General features: G+C 34.3%; 1 pseudogene; it reads left to right on the top strand.

Moving 5' to 3' along the window:
* The first annotated feature begins 3,527 nt into the window (after window positions 1-3,527).
* Window positions 3,528-7,000, top strand: LOC105798952 (G-type lectin S-receptor-like serine/threonine-protein kinase B120; annotated as a pseudogene).
* Window positions 7,001-9,303: the final 2,303 nt, after the last annotated feature.

Here is a 9,303-nt window from a genome sequence, read left to right as displayed (position 1 = left end):
CTAAATTGTAACAAATGCAAAATTTTGGGAAATGATTAAATAGCTTAAATGATAAAAGGAAGAGGGCTTAAAAGGCAAATAGACCCAAGGTCTATTTGGGCTGGACAACAGAGGCATGAAATCAGCAAGAAAGTAAGGAGAATTAAGGGCAAAATTGGAAAATTGCAAAATTTGCTTAATAAAGTTAGGACCCAAGTGGAATTATCTAGATTTCTCTTCATTTTTCTGAATTCTCATCAGCTAAAACACCATGGAAGGGCTTATTCAAGCTGGTTCTTCATATTTTTATTACAAGTAAGTTCAATTCTTGACTATTTCTTGAAATTTTTGTATTTTTATGACTTTTACAACTAGGCCCACTTGTTAAATTCATTAGTTTTTGATTTTATGAAAGAAGTTGAAAGTTGATATGAATATGTGCTGGAAGTATATGATGATTTAGCATGAAATTAGAGCTTTAAATTGTTCATATGCTGATTTTATTGAAAGAATTGAATAGAAAGTGAATGTTTGGGACCTAATAGTAAAAGAGTTTGAAGATAGAGTTATATGTGGAAATTCTGAATTTCAATAGTTGTGTAACAACTTATAATGTCTAGTAAAGTACTAATTGAGAAAATTAGATTAATTGAGGGTTAATTGAGAAAGGACCGAATTGTATAAACTGTGAAATTTGGGGCAAAATGGAAATCAACATTTTGCACTAAAGCAGTTTTGGACAGCAGCAGTAGTGTAACTTTGAAAAATCACCAAAAATTGTAGAGATTGAATTAGAGGATGAATAAAATATGAAACTAAAGCTTATTGAGTCTAGTTTCTTATAAAAGAAATGATGTGAGCAATGGAATTGTAAATCATGAGATATAATAGATTTTGTGAGACAAGGTCAGAATGAATTCGGGTTCCCCTGTTCTGACTTTGGAAAATCATTAAAAATTGTACAAAAATGATTATGAGTTATAGTTTATATGGTTAGAATCCTTAATGAGTATATTTTAGAAGAAATAAGCTAAAACATCATCCGAATTCTGTACAATGAGATAATTAATTTTAGTGAAGAGTGGTCGGAACTGTCAGACAGCGAAACAGGGAAACTTTAAAGAATAAACTGTACTATTTGGCTGAACCAAAATTCTGAAAATTTTATGGTATGAAGATATGTGAGTCTAGTTTCAGGAAAATTAACGGATCTTAATTTGGAGCTCTGTAGCTCCGGATAAAAATAATTTAGTGACTCTGACTCGGATAAACAGCTTTGAATATACATGTTAGTAAATATTGAAATTATGGTTAATGTTGTTTAAGTGTGTTATACACATTAAGGATGTGGAATGGAGAGGAGGAGGAGGAAAATTGGGAAATATATGAATGATTCGTGTATAAATGGTCATATGTTTGATTATAACTCATAAACGATGAAATATGAATGATGCTTATTTTGTGCATTATTGGTCATGGTTTAAGCTCATGTGTGAAAATAAAGTTTCATAGTATGTGTGTATGGTATATTCAGTATATGATTTGGCATGAAATAATACCATGAATGGTTTATGAATTAACACATGTTGGTAAGCCCGATATATGAATAAATGATCAAATTGAGCGAACGCCGGATTTGAGTACTTCGATCAAGTGACAAAGTGATAAGTGGTAGCTTTAGCTACACTTATCTGATCAAGTGACAAGTGGGAAGTGATAAGTAATAGCTTCGGCTATACTTATCTGATCAAGTGACAAAGTGATAAGTGATAGCTTCGGCTATACTTATCTGATCAAGTGACAAAGTGATAAGTGATAGCTTCACTACACTTATCGATCAAGTGACAAGTGGAAAGTGATAAGTGATAGCTTGGCTACACTTATCTGATCAAGTGACAAGTGAAAAGTGATAAGTGATAGCTTCGGCTATACTTATCTGATCAAGAGACAAAGTGATAAGTGATAGCTTTAGCTACACTTATCTGATCAAGAGACAAAGTGATAAGTGATAGCTTTAGCTACACTTATCTGATCAAGAAACAAAGTGATAAGTGGCTACACTTATCTGATCAAGAAACAAAGTGATAGGTGGCTACACTTATCTGATCAGGGACAAGTGATAAGTGATCATACGTAAGACCATAGTTATACTATGGCAAAGTGAAAGTGAAGTACTCAATTTTTCCATGACCGTTCCCTAATTTGATTAAGGATGGTAAGTGACAAATGGGCCCAAAAGAATTAAAGTAAATGGATAAGTGGTAGTGTATTTATATCAGGACGATGTTGTTATTCAAACTAAAGTGATATTTTCATTGCTAAATTGAGAATTTCATAAATGTGTTATTGAATGGTATAATCAATAAACATTGAGTTAAATGGTAAATACGTATTAGTTTTGAATTTGATGTCATTGAATTGTACGTGAATTAAATGGAAATTGCTAGTGATATGATTTAAATTATGAGCATGAGAAATTGCGAATTGAATGAAATGAAAATGAAGCATTAAATTGCATGAATATGTATCGGGTCTCGCAGGCCCTAATTATTATGATTATAATATTTTGAGGATATATTGTGAAAAGTTATAGAAACATGTTAATTATTTTGAAAGTTTTAATATTGATGAAATTTTATAACTCGGTTAAATACGTTTACAAGTGTATGTGTTTTGGTAATGCCTCGTACCCTATTCCGGTGTTGGATACGGGTAAGGGGTGTTACAAAATCAAACAAAAATAAAATAAAAGAAAGAATATGAGACTACCTCAAAAAAGGTTTGATGTTTCTTTTTTACTTTTTTATATTCGTATTTTTAAAAAAAAATATGATCCTTACATCACTATTTTTAGGGCTTTTTATAGCCAAGAATACAACTGTTATTTTTTGTTTTTCGTTTGTCTCCTTCTGTGTGCTATCCTTGCAGGTACGGAGGTCGACGTGGCTGTACGGAGGTGCTGACGTAGAGGAGGCAGCGGCGGTGTGCAGCACTGGTTGCATGTTGTTAGGGGCTAGGGTTTTTTGTTTGTTAGTATTGGGTTTGGGCTTTGTTATTTTTTGGGTTAGGGTTTGATTTTGGGCTTGGGCATGGACTATTTAATTTTAGTATTTTTAGTTTTATTTGGTTTGTTTGTTGTTTAGTGGGCCGGGCAAATCGGGCCTGTTACAGTATATATATAAAACATTAGATTTTTATTTCATATTATGGACAGTTGCTGATTTGATTTACAAAATTGTTATTATTTAAATAATAATTAAAAATATTTAATAATCAAAATTATTATTTAGATTTGAATATTTTAATTTAATTAAAATAATAAACAAGAATATTAGAATTGCTAATCTGATCTGCCTTCCCTAGTTTTAGTTAAAACCATGGATGGGTCCAAACTCCAAAAGACCGTCCATTTTGTTCTTCCGCATCCCGCCAGCCATCACCGCCGCTTCTTTTTTATGTTTCATTGGTCAAAAACTTAAAAACCCAAAGTATATTTAAAAAGTACTTTCTGCAGGTTTTAGAGTCTAAATTGTCTTCTTAATCCGCAAACAAACAAGGCCACCGTTTTGAACCTTGTGTATGAATACCCCCACAAATATTCCTAACCTCTGCATTTCTCCTCATAGACTATGATATGGAAACTAATATCGAGAACCCAATTTTTGGTTTACTTGTTTCATCCATTTTTCTTCTATGTTCTCTTGTTCGGATTTGTGATGGGGTTGATATAATCAGACACGGCCAAACGGTAAGGGATGGTAACACGTTGGTATCTGAAGCTGAGATTTTCGAACTGGGATTCTTCAGTCCTGAAAACTCCATACTTAGATTTCTTGGGATATGGTAAAAGGTTGATGTGAAAGCAGTTGTTTGGGTTGCAAATCGAAACAATCTGATATCTGGCAATGATGGAGCTTTGAGGATTTGTGTTGATTGTAACTTGGTTGTGTTCGATGGTAATAATAGTTTAGTTTGGTCATCTAATGTTTCAAGGTTTTCATCGAACAACACGGCTACAATTCTCCAGAATTCAGGGAATTTTGTGTTATCAAGCAATGAAAGCATTGGTGATACCAATGAAGTCCATTGGCAAAGCTTCAATCATCCAACTGATACATTTCTGCTTGGAATGAGAGTACCAGTGAATTCAGCAATGGGCGAGTACAGTGCTTTCACAGCATGGAAATCAACTAATAATCCATCATCAGGGAGCTATACTGTGGGTGTTGATCCTCATGGAGGACCACAGATCATAATATGGGATCATATGAAAAGAAGGTGGAGAAGTGGTCAATGGAATTCAGTGATTTTCACAGGTGTTTCCAATATGAGTAACATTGCTAGTTTCTTATATAGATTCAAGCTTTCTCAGCCTAATGAAAATAGGACACAGTATTTCACATATAATCCTTTAAACCCTTCTGATTTGTTGAGATTTCGAGTAGGGTGGGATGGAATGGAGCATCAGTTGAGATAGAATGAGGATGAGAAAAAATGGGAAGATCTGCAATTACATCCTGACCCTACTAATAGATGTGAACTTTACAATCTTTGTGGGAATTATACAACCTGTGGCAACTCCAATTCTTTAAATTGCAATTGTTTAAAAGGGTTTAGACCAAAGTTTCCGGATTAATAAAGTAGAGGGAACTGGTCAGGTGGATGTGAACGGAAGATCAAGTTACACTGCCAGAGGACTAATGGTACCAGTGAACCAGATGGCTTTAAGGGATTGAAGTGCACCAAGTTGCCCGATTTATAGAACTTGTTCCTGTCTGCAAGCAACTTGCGGAAGAAGCTGCTTGGGAAATTGTTCGTGTAACGCATATGCATTTGTTTCCGGCATTGGATGCATGATGTGGACAGAAGATTTGGTTGATATTTCACATTTGGATCAAAGTGGAAGTTTAGAGTTCTTTTATCGTCTCCATCATTATAAATTAGGTAAGCTAACTTCCTTTATGTTATTAGTAATTAGAAGCTAAATTTTCTTGCCTTGCAAGGCATCTACTAAACTTCATATGTTAGCAGCCTATGAATGGTTGAGTTCATTCTTTCATTTTAAGGTTTGAACATTAAAGTTCTGTTGCATTTGGCTGCATACATCCGAGCCAAAATTTAATCTTGAAACAATACTTGTGTGATCTATTAACACCCTTTTTTTTTTCTTTTCATTTCAATCATAGATGGTAGGAGGAAGACATCTAAACTTGTTATAATTATAATTTCTCTGGTGGGGGCATGCAGCTTAATGGTAGCTCTTTGGCTACTATGGATCTACAAGAAGAAACCAAAGGGTAATCACTTTTTCTCCTTCTCGAAAGTCATCGAGTCTACTGCTTGGTATTGATTTTTCAGCTCTTTTTTTCAGGTTTGCCTGCAATTTCGTCAATTCCATGTTGCAAGGACAACGATATAGCAGTTCTTGTACAGTCCAAGTCGAAGAGCAAAGAATTATCAACAGATCTTTCAGTATCATCCATCATCCTTATTGACGGGAATCAAGTTAATAGGCCGGAATTACCAATTTTTAACCTTGGTAGCTTGGCAGCTGCAACAAACAACTTCTCTAAAGGAAACAGGCTTGGGCTAAGGGGTTTTGGTGCTATATATAAGGTGATTTTCTTTATTAACTTCATCAAATTTTTATGTATGTAATATGTGTAATGTCATTGAATTAAAGGTGGTAATATTTGTTTATGCTTATCAACAAGGAGAGCTTCCTGGAGGTCAAGAAATAGTTGTAAAGAAGCTTTCAACCAAGTCATGCCAAGGCTTAGAGGAGTTTAAGAATGAGATTATCCTCATTGCCAAACTGCATTATAGGAATCTTGTTAGACTCTTAGGTTGCTCCATTCAAGGGGATGAAAAGATGCTGATTTATGAGTATATGCCTAATAAAAGTTTGGACTACTTTCTTTTCAGTAAGTCCCGAAAGAACGGCAAAGCCTGGATTTATTATTAGTTTTTGCAGCCATTTTTTTGTACTTACAACTGAAGTTTCCTGATAAATTTTATGGCAGATGAGGCCAGGAAAGAAAAGTTAGATTGGAGAACCTGCCTCAGAATCATCGAAGGCATTGCTAGAGGACTCTTTTACCTCCATCGAGATTCGAGACTTCGAATAATTCATAGAGACTTAAAGGCCAGCAACATTTTGTTGGATGGAGAAATGAATCCAAAGGTTTCTGACTTCAGGATGGCTAGAATCTTCAGGGGTAATCAACACGAAGCAAATACAGTTCGAGTGGTTGAGACATAGTAAACTCAACATGTTTGATAGATATTTTAACGAAAAGCTCAACTTTCAAACAAGTTTCAGTAGCTTGACACATGCAATCCTTTTCTTATATTGCAGTGGATATATGTCTCCTGAATATGCCATGGAAGGCTTATTTTCAGTGAAGTCAGATGTTTATAGCTTTGGGGTATTGTTGTTAGAAATCATTTATGGCCGGAGAAATACTAGTTTCCGATCAATAGAGCACACAAGTCTTATAACATATGTAAGTATAAAATTCATCATTTTGCAGCCAAAGCTATGTTTCAAACATGTATTAGTAAACTTGTTTTTTTTTTATATTAGCTGTTGAACTGGTTTTCAGGCATGGGATCTTTGGAATGAAGAAAAAGCAATGGACCTCATCGATCCTTCCATTCGGGATTCATGCTCCTTGAAAGAAATGTTGAAATGCATTCACATAGGCATGTTGTGCGTGCAAGATTCTGTAATGCATAGGCCAACAATGGCAGCTGTGATGTTACTGCTTGAGAGCGAAACACCGACGCTCCCGATGCCAAGGCAACCCTCTTATGCTTCCATGAGGAGTTCCATAAATGCAAATTTTATTTCAGATGGTCAAGAAATTGTATCTTCAAACAATCTTACTGTAACAATGGTAGTTGGAAGATAACTTTGTACTTGTTTACTTCCCCTATTCCATTATTTTCCTATGTTTATAAATACGTAATTCTTTTGTTACACTATTGATCAATTAAAAATTGTGATATCATTGTTTGACACTAGTGTTCGATGCATATCTAAACATAGATAATCAGTTTATAATGATCCTTTAAATACATATAAAAAAACTTCAAATGGCTCTCTACTTTTGTTTTCTATTTCAGGGGCAAGCAGAGAGGTTCAAGCCCCTCTAAATGAGAAACTTTTCCTTTAAACCCTTTAAAATTTGTAAAGTTATTAGACTATGGGTTAGCTATTTATGTAGGATAAAAGTTTCTGAAAATTCCACATTATACGGCTAAAGAAAACTAATGCTATTCAATAGTGCATTCAGTACATAATGATTAAGTAAATAGATAATTATGAGTTAAGTTTTAAGATTAACTTTAGGAATTGTCAATTACTTGATTCACATGATAACATAACATCATGAAAAAACATAAAAATTTTGAAATTTAATTCATTTTTATAAAATGATATCTAATAATTCAAGCTCCAAAATTCAATCCCCATAATCATTTCCTATGATGTGCTATCCCAAAATAGTAAAAGTTTACTTAAATCTCTTTATAAAAATATGAAATTATAATGTGATACAAGCATAAAATTTTTAATTTACAATTTCCATCACTTAAAAGAAAAATATTGACTTTGTTATCCTCATTTCTTGCATGTTTCTATATACCAAACAAATTGGAAATAGAATGTTAACCTATGAGGTAAACAAGGGAAGAAGATGAAGATAGAATGAAGGGAAAGAGTATGAAGGTTGGGAGGAAATTGTGATCTTGTGGAGAGAGCTTAGAGATTCAATCGACGAAGAATGGGAAAAGATCTTCTATATGAGTTGTTTGCATGACCCTATTATAGTAAGGGGCAAATTTAACTATGTGTCCTAAGATTGTTTGCGAAAGGGCTTCAACAAACGGTATGTTAATATACAATGCTGCTAGATAAGGGATTCGTGGTTTGTATTCTCTAATTACCAGCTTATGTTCTTTCTTACCTTCCTCAACCTCATCACTTTTCACAATAGCTTCTAGCTTCGACTTCTTTTCAGGCTTGACTAACTCTTTCACGTTTCGAACAGTAATTGCGTGGATTTGCTCATTTGGGTTAGTTTCAGTGTTGCTAGGTAAGCTACCTTGTGGTCTTTCCAAAATAAGTTTGGCCAAGTGTCCAATTTGATTTTCAAGCCCATGAATCGATGCTTGTTGATTTTTCAGTGTCGTCTCAGTGTTTTGAAATTGAGTTTCTGACAACAAAATAAATTTACCTAACATCTCCTTAAGATTCAGTTTCTTCTCTTACTAATAAAGTTGCTGAAAACTCGGAGGGGGTTATGACCTTTGATTTTCTTGACCACCCCAAGAGAAATTTAGATGGTTCCTCTAACCTGCATTATAAGTGTTGCTATAGGGGTTATTTTGAGGTCTAGAATTATTATCCAAAAATTTGACTTGATCATGCTCCATGTTAGACTTGAAGGGTGAATATTCTGGATTAATCATCTCCGCTCCATTCGCATCGTATTACATCACCGGATTTACCTAGTTAGAAAAATTCAAATCATCAAATTTTTTTCTAGTGCTTCCATTTGGCTTGCCAACATAGCAACTGCATGTATATTAGAAACACTGACTGCTTTCATCGGTTTTGTTCTTATGACTTGCCACTGATAGTTATTCAGTGCTATTTCTTCAATAATCTTTTGAGTTTCCTCAGGTGTTTTATTATTCAGTGTTCCACCAGTTGCTGCATAATTAATTACCTAGTTGAGGGATTCAAACTGTTGAAGAATGTTTGAACTTGTAACCACAAAGGTAACCCATGATAGTGACACATTCTCAAAAGATATTTAAATCTCTCCCATGTATCATATAATGTCTCCATATCAAATTGAACAAAAGAAGCTATGTTGTTTCTCAACTTAGTTATTTTGGCCAGTGGGAAGTACTTCAACAGAAAATTTTCAATCATTTGATCTTAAGTCGTGATAGGACCTCATGGAAGTGAATTCAACCACTGTTTAGCCTTGCTCCTCAAAGAAAATGGGAACAACCGTAAGCGTATGGCATCATCAGAAATGCCATTAATCTTGAATGTGTCACAAATATCTAGAAAGTTAGCCAAATGAGTATTCAGATCTTCATCTTGCAAACCATCAATGTAACACCCCGATTTTAGGGGTTAAAAGTTTGAGATTCTTAGTAAGGGTCAGTGAGTAGGTCGTGCATTTGGGATAGTGTCCACGCTTTAGTGTTAGAATGAATTTGTTGGTTTGGTGGTTAGTTAACTGTTAATGTTCCTTTAGGTTTTGGGTTCGATTCCTTGTGTGTACATTTTGGAGAGGTATTTTT

This window comes from Gossypium raimondii, chromosome 9, assembly GCF_025698545.1.
Source record: "Gossypium raimondii isolate GPD5lz chromosome 9, ASM2569854v1, whole genome shotgun sequence".
In the NCBI taxonomy this organism is placed as follows: domain Eukaryota; kingdom Viridiplantae; phylum Streptophyta; class Magnoliopsida; order Malvales; family Malvaceae; genus Gossypium; species Gossypium raimondii.
The sequence above is the reverse complement of the archived record's forward strand: the minus strand, read 5'-3'. Positions and strand labels throughout refer to the sequence as shown.